At 48.6% G+C, this 19,528-nt stretch overlaps 1 long non-coding RNA gene across 1 annotated transcript; it reads right to left on the bottom strand.

Moving 5' to 3' along the window:
* Positions 1–2,883: 2,883 nt before the first annotated feature.
* LOC136056985 (uncharacterized) lies at positions 2,884–4,913 on the bottom strand. Its single transcript, XR_010622990.1, has 3 exons — positions 4,889–4,913; positions 3,516–3,719; positions 2,884–3,078 (listed from the first exon to the last, which is right to left on the bottom strand). It is a non-coding gene; the product is annotated as an uncharacterized LOC136056985 (long non-coding RNA).
* Positions 4,914–19,528: the final 14,615 nt, after the last annotated feature.

Genomic DNA, 19,528 nt, shown 5'->3' with positions numbered 1-19,528 from the left:
TGCTCACTTGGCTGAAAGACTGGTGCCAAGGAGCAGCAAAGCAAAGCAAGAGAGCTGGCCCGGAACCAGGGGATTTTGCAGAGCTCTCATTTTGCATTCATTGCCCTAAGTCTGGGGGTCTTAAGTGCTGTCAGTTTAAGGGCATGAGTGAGAAACCAGATTGCAAAAGGAACTCTTCCCTGTTTGCATACAGACATCCCTGCCATTCCCTTCCACTCCAGCCTTGGCCAAGTGGTGTGGAATTTGGATAGGAAGGGCTTTGAGGTGGCCACCTATAATGGAAACTTTTTTTCTTCCTAATTGTCCGTTCAATTAAACACCTTAAATTTGCTCTGGCTTCATTCATACGCTTTTTATGTTTGCTTTACCAATAATATTCTGACAAAGGTATTTGCTACCAGGAACATTCATAGAAATGGTAAATAATAGAGACCTCATAAACGTGGCAATTCAGACCAGAATCTGGTTCTGAAAGTCACGTACTACTGTTTAAGAGAAGAAACAATGCCGTGTGAACATTCGCCCAAGCCAAAGTCACCAGCACAGCTGAGATTTCAGCCATTCAGTAGCAATGGGTTCATTATCAAGATATATTGCCTAAATTATTTCTAGATGTTATTCAGAGAATTATTTCAAATAATTGACATATGTAAGAAAATAACTGGCTCTGAACAGAGGAATTAAACTTGTCACGTTAGAGCTGAATAAATGCCCTGCCGCTATTCACTGCTCTACTTTTGGATACGCTAATTGCCCCAGATCCAATCTTTAACCCCATTGGGGCTGAAGAAAGCATTCTCCTGGGGCTTGGTGTGCGGTGGTTTGGGACACAATCCCTTCAGCCACAGTCCCGCTCTCCGCAGGGGGACTGTGGTCTTATCTCGAGGGCTCCCCATTGTATTCAAGCAAGGAGACTCAGCAGTTTCACCTTTCACTCACCCCGGGGTAATTCCTGCGGTCTTCAGCAGAGCCACAGTTCCACCTCCACGCCAGGAGGAGAATGGTGCCAGGTTTAATCTTGTCCCTGCTCATTGTTCCAGCGTGGCGGGGAGCTGCGGGAAGCACGGCCAGGGAGGTCGTTGGGCTTTTGTTGTTCTTGTCTGTAACGCCCACATTACCTCATGGACATCAGAAACAATTGCATCTATCGATGCCCACAGAGGAACACTATTTCATCAACCTCCATGCGTGCCGTGGTTGACTTGTGTCCCACGGGTGCTGTTTTACAACCCACCTCCGTACCTGAGCGAGCACTCTTGGCCACGGGATCGCTACACATACGCAGTGCAGCCCAAGGTGTCGAGGTGCAGGGTCAGGAGCCATACAGAGAAGAAGAGACATAGATACATAAGGTACAGAGAAGACATCTATGAGGTCCTTCCCAATCAGAGCCGTTCTAGGAGTCTGTAAATAAGACAAGTGGAATAACCAGGGGGATTTCAAGTGGAATAACAAGTGGAATATTGGGGGGTTGGACTCGGTGATCTCTTGAGGTCCCTTCCATCCCCTATGATTCTATGAACCAAGTAAAGAAGCACACTGACGTGTAAGTTGGTAAATGGGTGACTTGCCAGCTGCACTGTGCCCAGGACATTTATTGTTCCTTGTTCTGTTACCACACCTTGAACGTATTCATGCAACCCCACAGAGGCTCAGCCTGACTAAGGACCAAGCACTGAGCAGCACTGGGGTTTAGTTGGCCACAGAGGTCGCTTCGGGGAAGAGGTCTGCACAAATGGGGTCTGAAGAAGGATTTGAGTGAGGAAGGGGCCAGGGGTCATTGCAGTAGACCCAATACATGCAGCTCATAATCTGGGGGTGCCCAATGTCCCAAAACCAAGCAGAGCACCAAGAACCGGGTCAACTTTCTGGCCATCTATGGGACCAACAAAAAGTAACAGCAGTAACTAGGAGGATCTGAAAGAGGTCCTTTGCTGTCCCCCACATCCCCTCCCTTTTTTTATTTGCCTGAGTGACAGAGGATTTAAATGCAAAGTGGATCTAATGCACACCCTGAAGTCGGCTGGCAGTATGCAAATGACCTGTCAGATTAAAATCTGAATGAAAGAGATAACAAGCTTATCTTCATAACAAAAGACTCTTATGGGCAAACTATTTGACGCAGTGTTGATGTTTGTTTTAACCCGCGGACTTTGGACAGTGCAATATTTCTGGGGCTCTGGTCCCCAGCGCTTTGCTCCCTGTGTTGCACGCGTGTGTGTTTGTATTGCGCCGCAACAAAAGGAGAGTGCTGCGATAATAAGATGGGGCTGGTGGGGGGGTGGGGGAAGACGCCTACTAAAGGCTCTAACGTTGCATTCAAAGTCTTTTTTGGGGGTGCCAAACAAACCAGCAATAGGTCAGCTCAGGCTCGCGACCAGCGCTACAGCTGCAGTGAGAAAAAGCAAACACAGCAGCAGGGGAAAGCATTAACGGAGGGGGCTGGGGGCGAGGCGGGCGATTTATTCTTCTGGCACGTGCAGAGGGGCTGGGGATGGATCAGCTGTATTTATTCTGTGAAAAGGGGAAAGAAAAGGAGGCAAAAGAGCAAAGCAAGTTTCATCGCACCAGAGAAAACAAAGATTTTCAATAAACTCCCCATCGCCACCCGCCTCTCTGCAAAAAGGGGAGAGGAAAGAAAGAAGAAAAAAAAAAAGCTGCAGGTGTTTGTGAGGGGTCTCTATAGGAGACACGCGGGGAATTAGCAACCGAGGAAAGTTGCCTTTGGAAAAGGAATTGGCCCTGAATAGATTTGCATTTCTTAATTTGGGGATCATCAGCAGGCAAGGGGCACAGCGAGCATCCCTCCTGCAGCACGGGGCTTCAAAGTGAGCTGGGACGTGTGGCACAGGGCTGGCAGTGGGGCTGGTTACTCACATGCCCAATGGGATGTGGCCCCTGCCACCACCCTGCTTCCATCCCTTCAGACAATGAGGAGCGTGAGCTTCTTTCCTAACATCCACATGGAAAGCTGTCCCCTTCCACTGGGTTTTGGTGTTTCGGCTCTGCCAGACATGTTTTAGGCTCCATGCAGATACTCCCAACTCATCCAAATGGTCCTTTGTGGTAAGTAGCACCCTGTGGAAGTGAGAAAATCCAACTAAGCAAAGACCACAGAATGTCTTAGGTTGGAAGGGATCTTAATGATCATCAAGCTCCACCCTCCCACCACAGGCAGGGTTGCCAAATCTAGATGGCATAAGGAAGGTCCTCAATCAAATTAACTTACGTGTAACTGTAAACTCTTACGGTTAAACAAGCAAGGAGACTCAGTCAAATTTTCCTACTGAAGTATGGAAGTTCTGGAGATAGACATTCACCAAATCCACTTTGCAGCTTTAAGTCCCTCAGGGCTACTCCTTGCGAGAAGATCAGCTCTTCAAACCCAAATGCTTAGAGGGCTAAGGTGTTCTGTGGTGCTCAGCAAGTCGTAATCCCCTCTCACGCACCCCGCGCTGGGCTGAAGCACACACTTGACAGTGGAAAGGAGAGCAGTTCTACGACTTCAGTCTCACCATAAATACTCACGTTGAGATCTGCCTGCTATGCGATCCTCCAAGGAAGCACGGATCCATCACATATCACTTGCAGTGAAGTAGGAATCTCCAGAAGGACTGAGGAGGACTGGATAAGGCGTGATTTATGTGGGATATTGGCAGGAGCATGTTCCAAGTGCTGGCATGCTCTGCAACAGGAGCCACGGTGCCTTCACTGCTTGGCTGGAGAAAAAGACACGTGCATGCCAATGCAATTGTTCAAGACCTATTTCAATTTATGTTTGGCAAACACAAAGCTCCATGAATGGCCAAGCTGGGGCTGGAGAGCAGTGCTTAAGGGCAGCCTTTGCACAGGACACCTCCCTGCACGTGCTCTGAGCTGCTTCCCCGCTCAGTCTTGCACTACAGAAACATAAGTGCTCCAAAGTGCTCCGTGCGAGATAGGCTAGGAAGGAAAACCACTGTCCCCCATGAGACAAGAGAGCATGAAGCTACAGCCCAGGGTCAGCCCTCCAGGGAGGTCACTGTGCTCTGCGGGATGGCAGCTCAGTTCTAGAAGGGAGAGGCAGAAAGAAATGTTAGAGAACTGCTAAAAAATGAAGGGGGATTTTCATTGGGGTATCCCCAGCCCCAAAAATAGCCCTGTCAGCCTGCTGGTCCCTTTGGCACTGCTGTCGTGATGCTGGGTAATAGGGCTGCTTGGAGCTGTGGGGCTGGATCCTGCTTTGATTTGGTCTGACATAGCACATGAGCACAGAGTGCAGATGCTGATGGGGAGGTCTGCAGCCTCTCTGGTTCTGGAATGTATAGGAGCAGACTGAACAGCCTGGGAGGAGTAACTGGTTCTACAGCTCTCACCACCTTTTATGGCTATGAAGCATCTATGAGCAAATTGTGACTTCTTCGGATTTATTTAAGGCTTCTTCCTATTCTCGCTCACTCTGTGGGTATTGCTGCCTACCTGAGACTGGAGCCAACACAGGCACAAGGAGTAGCCCCTCGGCCAATGGGCAGTACTGTCTCCCAGTTTTGGGGTATGGAATTAATAGGCACCCACATCAAATCTGCTTGGCATGAACAGCACATGCCAGTGAAACCTACTGGCACAGCAACCAGACAAAGGCAAGAATGCAGCCAAAGGGGACAGTTAAAAAAAAATCCAATTTCCAATTCTAGAACATTTTGCTGCCCTATTTTCCTCATTCCAGGAAACAGCTCAGCTGGGCCCTCTCTCCCACACCTAGGTTTTAACAGCTGGCTTGACAGTGTGAGCTTACTGTGTTGCCAGCTCCCGTTATCATGATACCTAAAAGTTTTTTTTTTTTTCCTACTGCTTCAGTTTCAGCTCCCAAATGCTATTTGATGAGAAGATGGGAGTGAAGAATGCTCACATACACTGAACTGGGTGCCCAGTTCTGAGAGGTCAGTCTCTAAGAGCTCCTTCCAGAGGAAGCACAGGAGTTTGGAAGAGGAGCTTCATCACTTCGGGACCAAAAACGGTGGGCAGCACAAATAGTCTCATATTCCTCAGTTGGAAAAGTGAGCATCTGACCTTCAGAGCATTGGGAAAAGCCTGAAAATGTAATATATAATGTCCAAATGGTTGCAGAAACAGAAAGCAGGCGAAAACCTCCAACAATTCAATGAAGCTTTCAACAGACCTCATTTCCAAGCCAAGGTCATCCTTTTGGCTGATGTGTTGGATTATGACCTCTAAATCTTGGACAACACCACAGTGAGGAAATAACACATTTTTTTGTGTGATTCAGCGCAAGGATTTGGAGAAAGCATAGTCCACTCTACTCTGAACAGGAATCCAGGGATATTCACTGCCAAGAATAAACCTGGAACAAAGAAATGAATAGGAATGTACAGAAAATTTAGGTCCTGGTTGCAGGAAACTATTAGTATTACGATATTTCCATCTGTATGAATAAGAACTGATTTACCAGCACGTGTGAAGAGTCAGAGGTCCATCGGGATATGCTTCTGCTGAATAGAGAGCTCCCCATGCAGCACAGCTCTGCAGCCTTTGGGGGCTCACCCTCACTGTTCGGGGTTCTCCAGTCCTACCCAGGAGACCCAAACCTGTCCTGAGATTTATTCTCAAAAACAGGAACTTCCTGAGAAAGAGCAATCCTGATTCCATTGCAATCAAAAAAGATCAACACCAAAACTCCGTCTGCCTTAATGAGGGCCTGTGCTTCATGCCATGCTGCCTGTTTTTCAAGTGCCTTACTCAACTTTGGTGCTATATAAACAGTAATAAGCCACGAACACAGCATTCCTACCCTTCTTCTTGACGTCATCTGTTTGCTAGTGGGTTTGGTTTGCAGAAATAGTGGTGAGCAAAATCCGAGTGCTAATTAAGCCTACAGGGCACATCAGACAGACCCGTCCTTGTGCTGGGTATTCACCCTTGGTCTTTTCTCAGCAATAGTTCCAACAGGCAACATCCCCAGCTGCCATGACCCAACAAAGTGCATTTGAGAAGTGACACGCAGCCTTTCTGGCCCGATCTATGCAAGGAGGAGGCTGTGCTGGCTCCAGAAAGGTAAGATAGGATCTAGAGAGATCCCACCAAAGCTCGGGTGGGAGGGTAAAGCCAGATGGCTGAGAGAAGACAGACAGTGCATGACAAGCTGGAATTAATATATATATACATGTATACTTTTTTTTTTTATTTATTTTTTTAAGGAAGAGGCTCCACTGATGGGAAGTATCTGGACACTGCTGCTCAGCTCGAGACCAGAGCTCCCTTCCACGGTACCCACACAAAGGACCCTTGGAGCCCTTTGCCTGCTCTTTCCCAAAGGGAGCTGCAGCCTGAGCTGCTTCCAAACAGATTTCCTGAAAACAGATAGCATTCTCCTCTCCCTGCCACGCCAGAGCTCTTGCTACCAAACCTCAGCTTGTGAGACACCACAAGCTCCACCTCCAGCCCTTGGCTCTTGAGGTGATGTTTGTGGGCAAGCTCCGTTGGCTGGAGGTCCTTTCATTTTCTCCCAGGACACTTGGCACAAGGAATGCTGCCTGCTGTGGTCCTTCCTCCTGCACTGCTCTGTGCCAGCTCACTTCACCTAGGACCTCTCCGTGCCTCAGTTTCCCCAGCTATAAAGCTGACAATAAAGAAACTCCCACTTCCTCAGCCTCTTTCTTTCAGTTGTTATGATTTCTCCCTTTTACAATGGCAATGAACAGACACAGCCAAGATTAAAATCACAAAGTAAAAATATACAAGAAAGGCACTCCCGCACCAGACAGTACTGAGTAGAGACTGTAATCAGTTTAAACCGGGTCTGCTTATGTTTGTGGTTTTTTGGGGGGTTTTGTTGGTTTTTGTTTTGCCAAAGCATCAGCACTTTGTAAATAATACTGCAGTTCCAAGCTTTGTGGGGTTTGTTTTAAACCCTCGGTCATTTTGGATTGGGTGCAGAACAGCAGTGTGGTTATCATATCATCACAGAATCGTTAAGGTTAAAAAGACCTCCAAGATCACCAAGTCCAACCCCAACCCACCCCCACTGCACCCACTGACCACATCTCTCAGTGCCACATCTCCACGGTTCTGGAACACGTGCAGGGATGGTGACCCCCCCAGCACTCTGGGCAGCTGTGCCAATGCACCACCGCTCTTTCTGAGAATGATTTTTTCCTAATATCCCCCTTTTCCTACACGAGGCAGCTGTGCACTGTTCACTCAGGGCACTGGGGAATAGACTCAAGTCCTTACCTGTAACTTCCAACCAGCTGTGCCACGTACAGATGGCACTTATTTCAACCCCTTTGGTTTCAGGAAGGAGAGCGGACAGGAGAGAAGCTCGGTGGCACTGTAGAAATAGCTAATATACAAAGCCAGGGATAAAAAGCTTTACAAAATAATAATAATAATAATAAACAATACAGAAAATCCCCTTGCATTCCTGAATCATCAGGAATTGACTGGCAGACACTCCTGGCCATTTAGGTATGAAATAAATAAAGAAGATGTTGTTCATTTTGCGTGCGCTCCTAATCCCACATTCTCAATACAAACGCATTTAACCTTGTCCCTTTAAAAGAGCTCTGGACAATCAGAATCATCTTTACAGAAGACTGCGCCTGCTTTTAAATTAGCTTTTTAAACAGCAGCCATTCTCTCTTCCCCCTTTTGCAATTCCCATTCACGCTCGGCACAGATAAACACTGCCAGGCCAGAGTGTGAGTCCTCCCGAAGTTTAAATGGAAGTTTCGATCCTGCAAAGGCACAAATTTACCCACTCGTGTCAGCACCAGGGCACATAATGGTGCACCAGTGGTGAAATTCCTGTTCCAGCTGCAAAACCCAGCAGAGCTGTGCCTGGTGGACAGACACAATGGTATGAAAGCCCAATTCTGAACCCAGCTTGCTACCAAATCTGTCCCTCCAGACTTCCCTGCCTTACACTGGACAATAACCATGCGCAAAGGGACACCACCAGCACTGATGTGTGCGTCAAGCTTTGAGAATTTGGGATGGAGAATGCTATAGGAGTGGCACAGCCACTGCAAAATGAGGCAACGCTGCCCACCTCAGCCCCTTTCAGCCCAGTGTACGTCTGGAAAACAGGAGTGCTCACGTACAACTCCTGTTAGACCAGCTGCAAGCAGTGGGAGAAAAAAAAGCAAGTTATCTCTACTCAAACTACTCTTACAGTGTGTGAGAACACCGTGTGCTGTGATCTGCAACCGAATTTCCCAAAGAGCATCCTAAACAGTTTGTCTGTGACCTGAAACGAGCACTGATGGGAGATCGGGGCTGGTTTACGCAGCACAGGAGGAGCCCCAGAGCCCGGCACCGGAGCAGCAGTTCGGTGGGCAACCCTCTTACGTGATAAAAACAGCTTTTCAAACCCAAACGCTTTTCAAACGGAAACCTTCCTGTTATATAGCACTACGTTTCATTTTTGATTGAAAAGGTAAAGTGATTATTTGAGACAAATTATGGGTTTAATCCATAATTGCTTCTTCATCACCAGAAAAGGGTCTGGCTGTACCTTCTACCAGAGCACTGGAAAAACAAATATCTCTTTAAGCTTCTAGGGCAAACTGAATGTCTTTCCCCTGCTACAGTTTCCTTCTTTTTTTTTTTTTTCTAATGGGAAATAAAAGCACCACCATCCTTTGGCAACGCACATTTCCAGCAAGGCTGTGCAGTTCCATCTGGAGCAGCTCAGGTCGGAGAGCTGAGTGCTGACATCAGAGGTGCGACTCCGGAGAGCCAGGTGGGATCACGTCGCAGAGAAACCGTTCTGAGCGTTCGGACTGAAGCACGTATCACGAGATGGACAGGGAGAATAAAAGCCTGAATTTGAGAAAGAGCAGCCAAACACTTAAGGAAAAATGCAGCACGCAGAGCGAGGGCTGAGCACGAGCTGCAGTTGTGCGGCCACAGGCAGGATTTGCAGAAATCCACACTGGGGAGAGGGGGCTTGCTCGGCTATTTTTAAGGCTCATGGGATGCACCGTGGGCACGTGGCTGGGTCGGACGCAGCACCGCGGGCTCCAGGCGAGCCTGGCCAAGCACACGTGCTATCTCCCCATCTCTCTCTCCGCAGCAGAAAAGCACGGCTGCTTCTCAAGAGCGCTAAGAGGCTAAATTCATAAATATTTGAAATTTGCTCTGAGATCTCCAAGGGAAGGGAATCCAGCCTGCCAAACAACCGCGGCGCGCCGCACCTTCGAGGCACGGTGAATGTTCTCCAATTAACTGCAGATTATTATGTTTAGAGGAATTAAAATAAACTCCCGGATTCCTACTTGGTGCAGTCAGAAAGGTGCAACGGGCCCTCCTGTGCTATGCACACAGCGTTGCTGGGTGTACCAGTGAAGGGTGCTCCAACTTGGGGCACCATGCAGCACTACTTACTGCCCTTCTGTTCCCTATAGGGGCACTTCCTTGGGAGCTGACCTTCTTTTAGAAGCTCTCATCCTACCTTACCCCCAGCGTTTCCCTCCAGTGCTTTGCACTGAGGAGTAGGAAGAGAATGCACACTGCTGCTGAGCATTCACTTCAGTGCCGGCAGCTCCGTGCCACAAGCAGAGCGGTGGTCACTGCGTGGAGGGCTGCAGATCCACGACTCCGGGAGCAGGAATCAGAGCCATGCAGATAAGGCTGTCATCAGAGATAACAGCAGTCAACAACCCTCGGCGTCATTATCTCCGCAAAGGGAAAAAAGCAGGCAGCTCCCTAATATACAAAGCACGGCGGGCATATACGTCTCCTTTACAATGATAGATGGTGAGGGATCAAGGGGAGATCTAACAGAAAGCCTTCAGCCCACCTCACATCCTCCAAACTGTGTGCTCTCAGTGGCAGCACGCATCCTCCCCCGTGCACCGCTCCTTTTTTTTTTATTGTCTCCTCCTTTGGTTAATGGAATTTCTTAAGATGGAATAATGAAGCGGTGATTGTCACCCGCGCCTCACTGGAAGGCAAACAAATTGGCTGGATCTAGGCCTTTTTAATTTGAAAAAATAAATAGAATCAACGTGAATTTATTTGCAGTGGGTTGATTGCGCTCTGAAACCATTACACTGCTAAAGCTCTACTGCTTTACAACCCAACTCCGGGAGTGGAGCGCTCCGGCATGGGGCCGTCCCCTGTGCACAACACAGCCCTTCCCCGGCACCGCAGCCGGTCCCACGGGGACACTGTCCCCACAACCACGCTCCGAGAGCACGGAGGTGACGTAGGGTAAGGGAAAGTGGTGAAATCCTAAGTAAAATATCCAGGGCTGACTTCTTTCTGCGCGTATCTGAAGTGAGAAGAAGCGCAGAAGGGCATTTAATTAAATCAAAGGGTAAAGGAGGGGGCTGCGGTACAGCTTGCTATTATGTTACAGTTCACTAAAATGAAAACTTATTTTTAAACCTCTGGTATTAATTTGAGATTATTCAGATACTTAATTAAAAGTGCAGCATGTGTTAAATATTATTTCAACAAAGATTGTCATCAAAACCCTATGTAATAAGATCCTTCAATGCTTAGAGCGATATTTTATGCAAATTTTCTATGCCACCAAATGAAGGTCTCTTCATTAGTTTTTTTTTTTTTCCTTCTTCATTTGCAGAAGCAAAACGTTCCAGGCAGGAAAAAAAAAAAAAGTTTCTAAAACAACACCACAGATAATAGAGAGCAACACACAGCAGCGGTCGCATCCCCACGTTTGTTCAGACAAAACCCCACTGCAGGGGGAGAGGCAGAGTTCGGTGCTTCAGGAGTGAGCCTGAGCAGTCCTGGGATTGGATCAGACAAAGCTGATACGGCAAAGACGTTCCCCTGTTTGGGATTTCTCCTGTGGCCTTCTGCACGGGGTCAGTGAGGCTGACTGGATCGGGGTTCGGCATGAAGTTTTGCACGGCCAGATCCCTTTTAAACTTGTAATAATAGCAAGTTACTTGCTCAAAGTGATGATAGTTTGCCCCAAAGGAAGCAAATGAAAACCAGAACAAGCACCAAATGCTTACGTGCACTCCCCACTTCGACACCAGGTCCGCCAGCCCTGCCACCAGCACGCTTCTTGCATTGGCTGTGGCCAAACAGCACTGCTGCGTGCCCAAGCAAAGGCTCCACTGCTTCATGTGAACTTAGAAACAGGGCTGACCCCGACCGTCCTGAGCTGCGAGGCATCACCGATCCTGTTTCTAACACACTGTTAATTCGCTGTATGGAGGGGCTTTGAACGGCACCCCGCACGCTGCTCAGCCTGAACGCAAAGTGCTGGCTTTGCAAATAGCAGGAAGGGCTCCTGAACACGAGGAGCTGCTGCCCAAAGTTGGGGAGAAGTGCTGCTTTCAGGAAAAAAACGCAGCGATAGAAAACCTCGAGACCTTACAGCGCTCGGCCTCAGCCCGCGGTCAGAACTGAGCCCCACCAGCAACTCCAGCGTGAACTGATACAAATAATAATTAGAAATGATCAAAGCCAACAAATCAAGCAGCAGAAACGCAGCCACGGGCGCGTGCTGAGTGCCGAAGGGCACTCCTCGCTGTCAGATAGGGATTAGGAACGCCAGCGTCCTTGAACTGCAGAATAGGTGCAATGAAGTGCATTACACACGAGCCGAGGAGCAGAGCCCGTCTGTAAGCGTGGGCTGCGTGCTCTCTGCTGCACCCCCTGAGCACAAACCCCGAAGCGGGAGCTCCCCTTCTCCATGCCCACAAACCCAGAGCCTGGCACCGGGACCGACAGCGGAGACACAAATCCACGGCAGATCTGGAAGGGATTTGCTTTTGCTTTGCGGCAAAGAGGAAAGAAAATAAAAGCGATAACCGTTAGCTCTTAGTGCTGAACTGCCTGGGCTGAAATGGGAGGGTAAGTGCTGGAACAAGTGGAGGAATGAGTCGTGAGACCGACACACGGCTCCACCGAGAAACAGAGACCGGAGCGCAACACGAGAGATGCAGCAACGGACCACAGACAGAAAGCTGCTTGTAGAGGGACCCGCACACACGGCACACGTGCTTATAAAGACATTCCTTAGCGGGGACGTTTTGCAGCATAGGGATTGCTTTGTAGATTTGGTTGTTTCTGCTTCTTTTCTTCTTTCCTTTTCCGAGGGTTTTCCTTCTTTTTCCCCCCCCCCCCCCTCTTTTCTCCCTTCGTTTTTCCGCTTTTTATTTTTATATATTAATCCTCTGACACCGATGGGAAGTTAACCACGACCCCCCGGCCCCCTCCCCGACGCCGGACGGCCGCGGACGGAGCATCCCGCAGCCGCAGGAGACTGCTGCCCTCTATCGGCCCCCACCGCTCCTCCGAGCCTGGGAAAGCCAAACCCTTCCTCTGCCTCGTCTCGGCTGCTCTGTAATTAATGACTTCTTGGACCGGCAAATCCCCCAAGGAACGGCTGATACTTCTTCTTATGTCGCTTGCAACCCTCTGACAACACAGCCCAAAGGACAATACAAATATACAGCTTGATGAAGCTGTTAAACAAATACGAAATGCCTGTGTTTTGGCCCACCAGTCTAAACAATGTGATAATGGCAATAATAGCTCTATTCACAGCATAGCTTTCCCAGTACTGCTCTTGTAAACTTTCACTATCTGAACCGTTAAACAAAACTCCGGCTCCATCAAGGCCTTTTGTGCCTTACCCTGCTGCTTTCTGTGCCACAAAACGATCCCCCAAAGTGATTGGGACGACCCAAGGAAAATAAAAGGGAGTGCGAGGTGCCCATAGAAGCAGCTGATCGGATATTGGGAACCAATAAAATAAAGGAGCTGGGACTTGCAACAGTCAGAAAGGTTGGGGAAAAGAAAGAAAGGAGTGGGACAGGAGGAAAGGCCCCAAATCACAGCACCGTGTGGCCGCTTCCTCGTAGTGGGGTTTCGTGCCATGCCCTTACGGCTCCTGAAATGGGTGCTCACCTCCGTCGAACTCGGCCCTGTCCTCATCTCCTCTGGTGATGAAAACCTGGAGAAACGCCACAAAATTAAAGTTAAACCAGCGCTGAGTTTAGAATCAGATTTCCAAATATAGGCATTTCAAAGGGTGAACTGTTGTTCCTCTTAATGATGTACAAAACGTTGGGGTCAGTCCTGCTTCTACTGAAGTCTGCGTGGAGCGCTCGTAAATACGCACATACAGATTGGCGTCTAAAGAGGAAGGGAATTACATGCATACGTGCGTGCATCCAGGCTGCATTAAAGATAACAAATGCACACCTTCTCCTTGCACAAACACGCTGGAGCACACAAGAAGATACGTTTCATTTTTCCAGGCATTTGAAGCGGCTGCCGAGAATACAACCAGCAGCCATGCAACTTCCAGAGGAGAAGCACAGCTTGGAATTTAAAGCAATGAAGGGTGGGCTGCCTGGGCAACGTCAGACATCAGCTCACACATATCACTGCGTCCCAGCTTGCAGGTAACAGCCAGGGTACATAGCTCCCAGCTCCTGCGTTGAACTTCGTAAACAAACACATCTCTACAGGCACTGCGCTGCTCCGCCCGTATGGAGCTCATTAAGGGCTGGGGTGTACTCAAACCTTAGAATTTACAGCATGTGCAGGGGAAATTATTTTTCGGACGCTCTCTGGCCCTGCTTCTCTGCAGACAGTCGACACCACCCACGTAGCCCCACGTGCTCCTACTGAGCGGTGCTCCGACCTGCCACGCAGAGGTTTTTCCATTAACAACTGCTGTTGCTCTGCACTGATCTTAAAGGGGTACCTGCAGCATGGAGAGAGGGGGTGATGCCCCATCCCTGCAGACAGCCAAGGTCAGGCTGAACAGGCTCCGAGCACCTGATGGAGCTGTAGGCATCCCTGTTCATCAGAGGGGAGTTGGACCAGTGGGTCTTTAAGTACCCCTTCCAACTCAAACAGTTCTATGATGCTATGAACACCATATCCCAGCCAAGCTGCAGCTCACTGGTTACAAGCTGACCTCACAGCCCCAGCTCTCCCAACAATGCCATGTCCCCATATCCATTCACTGCACCAAAACCTCCCTCAATCACTCAAGACCCCGATTACCCAAAATTCTCCACCAACTCCCCCCATTATGCTCAGATAATTGAGGCTGTACGGAGCGCACTCGCAGCCAGTTAGGAGAGCAAGCATTATCTTTCAGCTGATACAACTATCAATAGCAAGCGTACAGCGTATACTACAAAAGCTTTATTGTGCATATGGAGGGAGATAGAGATGAGATACGGTTCCGGGAGGCAGTTTGTCTAGTGGTTACAGTACAGAGTTGGGTGTCATGAGACCAGAGTTTTAATTACTGCCTCTGCTACTGACTCTTACTCAGATAACTGCTCGCTGTCTCTGCATGCCAGCATCCCGCCCTGCGAGAAGGGCACGGAGAGAATTACCCACCTTTGTCAAGCACTTTGATATCCTCAGATAAATGGCTTTTTATGCTCAGCTGCCGAGTGGTCCTGTCCATTTAATTGTGTTTTTAAGACTCTTTGGAAAGAAAAGACTGAAAAAAAAAACCCAGCCAAAAACATGTGAGAGGCAGAGCTGTGGCTGCTGGGGGCTGGCACGGAGCTCAGCAGAGCTGTGCTGATGTAGATCCAGTCCTACCTGGCCCTTTAACAGAGTTTGCCAAATGCAGCGTAACCAGCATGGACACAGTGTACCGTGCTAGGTACAAACTACCAACGCAGACCCTTATTTATTGCAGCAAAACGTTGATGGCCCCAGCACAAACCAGCACTTGGTATTCAGGCAAGGAATCACACAGCCTTCACAAAAGCAATCATCTGCTGGTGCTCGCTATTCTCTGACCGAACCCATTTTGCTCAGAGCCCCGAAACTCCCTGCACACAGAGCCTGTCCTTTCCTGGGTGAAGCCAAGCGCGCAGCACGCAGCGTGCCATGGCCAGGCAGGCTGCCAGGCTCCACCAGCACATCCCAACGCTGCTGCAGTACCATTCCCAGGTAAAAATGAACCACGACAATAGAACAGAAAGGTCTCGGCATAGTGATAAGCCTGCTGATGGCAGGTGAGAGGCTGCAGGAGCTCTCCATACAAAGCCATAGTGCCAGTAAACCTGGACGTGCTGGTAATCGCCAGCACCTGGCGCTCTGCTATCTCTCTGCTTTGTCTTCCAAGCATCTGAAATTGTGTTTTAAGGCTTTTGCACGCGGTGATTTCTGTAAGTCGCCCTTCTCGGCTGGAGAGCTGAGGTGAGGGGGGAATATCCCGCGGCCGCTTAAAGCCTTTTATTTCTCTTGTAACATGGACATCTTGGAGAGCAGATTAGCCAAAGCAGAAAAAAAAAATAAAAAGCAAACGGTATTACTGGTGACCTAATCCTTCCTCTTCAAAAAAGAAAAGGGAAAGAAAGCCTCTTGTGATCTCCAAGGAGGAACTTGCCTTGTAAACTGGTCTCCTGCTTGAAGCAGAAACAAGAATGGGAATCCTGATACAGAGAGGCTACCAAAAGCAGGAAACAGCTTAACGGAGCTGAGATTTTCTTTTCAGTGCGACACGGGGTATTACATGGCCCCATCTCCGTTAGAAAAATGGGTGGTGAGAACTTGACAGGTTACGAGATCCTTTGGCCACAAAGAAATCCAAACACGGTTATTTTTGTACAGTAGGCAGGACCCTAATCTGTGTCCAAGTTTATAAACTGTGGGCTTGTAGTTCATCAGAGAGATTCTGTTACGCTCCTCTCTCGCAGGTTATTGCATTTACAGCCCTTCCAAACCTGCCCCTCCATAAAACCAGGAATGCTGTCCCTGCCCCCACCCCTTGGGGCACGGGGGCAATCACTATTACAGTAACTGAATATTTGAAGTAGGGAGCCATTTTTACGGGCAAACACCACTCGGAATAAAAGTTTGCACTTCCTAAAGTACTCACACCAAAGCACGCTGCCTACTGCCCTCCAACAGGTAAGGACACGGTGGTTTGGGGTAAGCAAAGCGGGGAGCCACCACTTAAACTTCTTCATTTCAACCCCTCAGCCCTCCCTTGGCCCCCCCAGCCCCTCAGCTGCACCAGGGCAGACAATCGGCCCATTGAGCCCCAGCTTCAAACAGCTTAATCGCTCCTAATAGCTCATTTACCAGATAAATGCAACTTCCCTTCCTGCATGCACGTACCCATGACCAGGCTGCGGCTCCTTCCATTTCTCATTGTTGGGAAATACTAAGAGCCGGGAGGGTTTGGGTTTTTTGTTTTTTTTTTTTCTTTTCTTTTTGCAGATTTTCAGTTTGTTGCTCAATGCGCTCGTTCCCCAGCTCCCACCCGAGTATCCGATGTCCACGGCTTCCTACAACATGGTGGCAAGATGCCATTCTGATAGAACGGCAATTCCTTCCTGACCCAGAGGGTTACGTCATGCCTCTGAAATGCAAGATCAGATCCAGCCCAGCTACCTGCCCGTCTTCAGGCTGCCTATCAATTAGCATTAGACACTAATTTGATTAAATCAGCATGCTGAAGTTTGATTTGGTTCCACCTGAGGACCACAATCCCCCCCCCCCCCCCGTGTGGTCTTTGGAGCCCGCTGATTTTCCAATGGAATGGGAAACACAGGTTGGGATTTGGAGGCTCTTTCTTCTCCTTGTTAACATGTGAGCTCAAAACCGCAGTAAAAAATAAATCCATGCAACTTCGTAGAATGGGACTTGCTGGTTGAAGCAGCTTTTTACAGAATAGCCCAGATGGAAAAAAAATGTATACATTTAACTCTGAAACCTGAAGTGTTCTTTGAGGGAAAACGAATACGTTTTAGCCTTAAAGGGATCACAGACTGCAATTATATAATTCTTGTCAACTGATGTTAAAGATAGGCTGGAAAGAATGTATGCTGAGGCCCTGCAATAAAACGAGCTCCTTTACTCCTTTCAAATGTTTGCAAGCCTTGGAGGTTATCCAAAGGTCGAATACAGGAAAAGTCTTGGTGAACAGAAAACATAATCATGAGCTTTTTTAATATGGGCTCTTTTTGTAATAAAATAAAATTATTGTAAGGGAAGGGAGGGCGGGCTCTGTCTCCTCAGATCTAGGGCCAGGGGGCTGAGCTCTAATCAGAGGTTGCTGTTCTCCCCTCCCTGCTCCTCCTCGCCTGTCACTGCCCCAGCGCAAAGGCAACACCAGTGCTGGGTGCACTCCGAAGGGCACCAGATCCCCTTTGACATCACTGCAGGAGAAGGGCACAATCACATTTCCCGCTTTACTGGAGGCATTTGCACTGAGTTCATCTTCCATAGGAAAATCTGGGAGATGTGCACCAAGCCTTTTTTGGCTCTGATCCCACACTCCGTACTGCCTTGTCACCAGCTCACCTCCTGTGTGACTGCTCCATCACCCAAACTTACCTATATTTCACTTACCCATATTTCCCTCTCAAAACTGCAAAGCCCATTCTAATGATAATCTGCACTGCCTGGGGAGGATGTCATTCACGCTCACCACGGTAGGTATTGTTTCCAATTTCTTGGCTTTCTTGTGGACTTCTTCTGTCTTCTCATCATTATCAGTCTGGATGGAGAGGTCTTTCCCATTACTTTCACCAGACAAGCAATCAAAGTTATAAAAAATGAAATTAAAAAGCAATCATTACTCACCAGTCCTACCCAGACAATAAGCCCTTCAGAGCTGGAGCACGCTGCCGCACCTGCTCTGCTGGGATGCGAAACTAATTCACATTCGTAGTCCTCCTGCAGAACATGTCTTGGCCTACAGGGCACGGCAACTTGACCTGATGTATAAAATTATTTCTTTTTTATACCATTTCATGTCAGCAACACATTTTCCATCACGATCAACTCCTTGTCCTCCCTCATCGTTGAAAAGCTGGCATGGAGCTGTCATTCCACGGGAGTTGGACTCAATGATATCTAGAGGCCCCTTCCAACCCCTACAATTCTGTGATTCCACAAAGCCAGGAGGCAAGGGCCTTCAAACCCACGAATGATACCACTCATGGAATGTGGCATATCTTTATTTTTAATAGCGTGGGCACTTACAAAGGCGATGTAATGGGCACGCTCTCAGGGTGAGAGCCCCGCTTCAGGTGTGAACCAACCTTCACCTCATATCACCTCTCTTTCCTTCTTCCAGTCCTCCTCCTCCTGTTGGGTGGTGTTGCTTGTATTTAACCATGCACTCCTCTTCTCCTTGAGCTGAAAAGTCAAGAGGAAACGCATGAAACTTTGGAAGAGTCATGGGAAAACGTGCTGCTGCTAATTAGTCCCTCTGCACATTCTAATTTAAGGAATTATTTCAGCATGTGCCTAAGTCCAGCTTATCTCCATGAGACACGAAAGCACACTTAAACACACGCTGAAGCGCCCATCCCAAGTGAAGTTACTTCCAGCACCAGGGGTAAATTAAAGGAAGATATCCTCCAGCAAAGAGATGCACTCAGGGGCAGTGATGGGGCCCAGGAAATGGTGACGGCAGCAAAATGACCCTGCGAACTCAACATGAAATCAGAGCCCAGGGAGATGAGATCCAGATTTTCCTGCACACAGTCCTTGTTGCTGAAGGTGGATGCTCAGTGGTGCACAGGCAACAAATGAGCTCCACACGTGGGAACAAACATGTCCAAAGGCCTCACACCCAACAGGGAGCTGCTTCTTGCCGAACATCTGACAATCTGGATCCGAGAGCGGGCACTGAGCCCTGGCAAATCCTGCTCCCAGCCCTGCTGAAAATCTGTCGCCACATCATCAACGTTAAAAGGCAGGTTTTTCAAATGGGAAAAGTGCGTTTATCACCCTCGGCAAACTCACGAACAACACAAGGCATAATTGCTCAAACGTCAAATAAAAATTCTCGGCTGAGTAAACACCGTGCGTGGACCCTTTTTGATCCCCAAATATGAATGCTTCAGAAATAGGATGAGCATGTGGCCAGCGGGGCTGTAATGGAGAGCGTTCAGTATCCTCAGCTCTACCAGGCGTGATAAAGTGCCCGCTATCGAGAAAAAAAAGCTCATCTGAAAGACAGAGGGAAACCAGATGGGGAAAGAGCACAAACCCTCAGCGGGGATTTCAGGGATTTCTTCCCTTTATTATTATTTGTTTGTTTGTTTTGATTGCTTCCAATTCTTCCAAAATAACACACTCTCCCATAGCTCCAGGTGAAGCCTCATCCACCTGAGGCATTCAGAGGGCAGGGCTGCAAGGCCAGGTTTTGCCCTGGCTGCATGGGGTGTGCATGAGGTGAACACAATGGGTACCAAACAGGCACCAATGCTATGGGGCCTCTGGAATCACAGAATCACCAAGGCTGGAAAAGACCTAAAAGATCATCCATCACAAATATTCACATATCACCTATAGCTCCCACTAAACCACGACCCTCAACACAACACCCAAACGTTCCTTGAACACCCCCAGTTTCTTGAACACCACCACCTCTCTGGGCAGTCCATTCCAGTGCCTGACCACCCTTTCAAGAGAAGTACTATTTCCTCTACCTCAGCTACTGCTGACTGCAGCACCTTGTCGATTTCGGATTTCGCTATTCGTTCCGCTGCTCGGATAATTGCAGCAACTCTTTCTGCCTCTGGGTTCTCTGATACTTCCACCA

Source organism: Cyrtonyx montezumae, unplaced genomic scaffold (assembly GCF_038088225.1).
Source record: "Cyrtonyx montezumae isolate F1298 unplaced genomic scaffold, pur_monq_1.0 scaffold_6, whole genome shotgun sequence".
Taxonomy (NCBI): Eukaryota; Metazoa; Chordata; class Aves; order Galliformes; family Odontophoridae; genus Cyrtonyx; species Cyrtonyx montezumae.
Note: the sequence above shows the minus strand (reverse complement) of the source record. Positions and strands in the feature narration are given on the sequence as shown.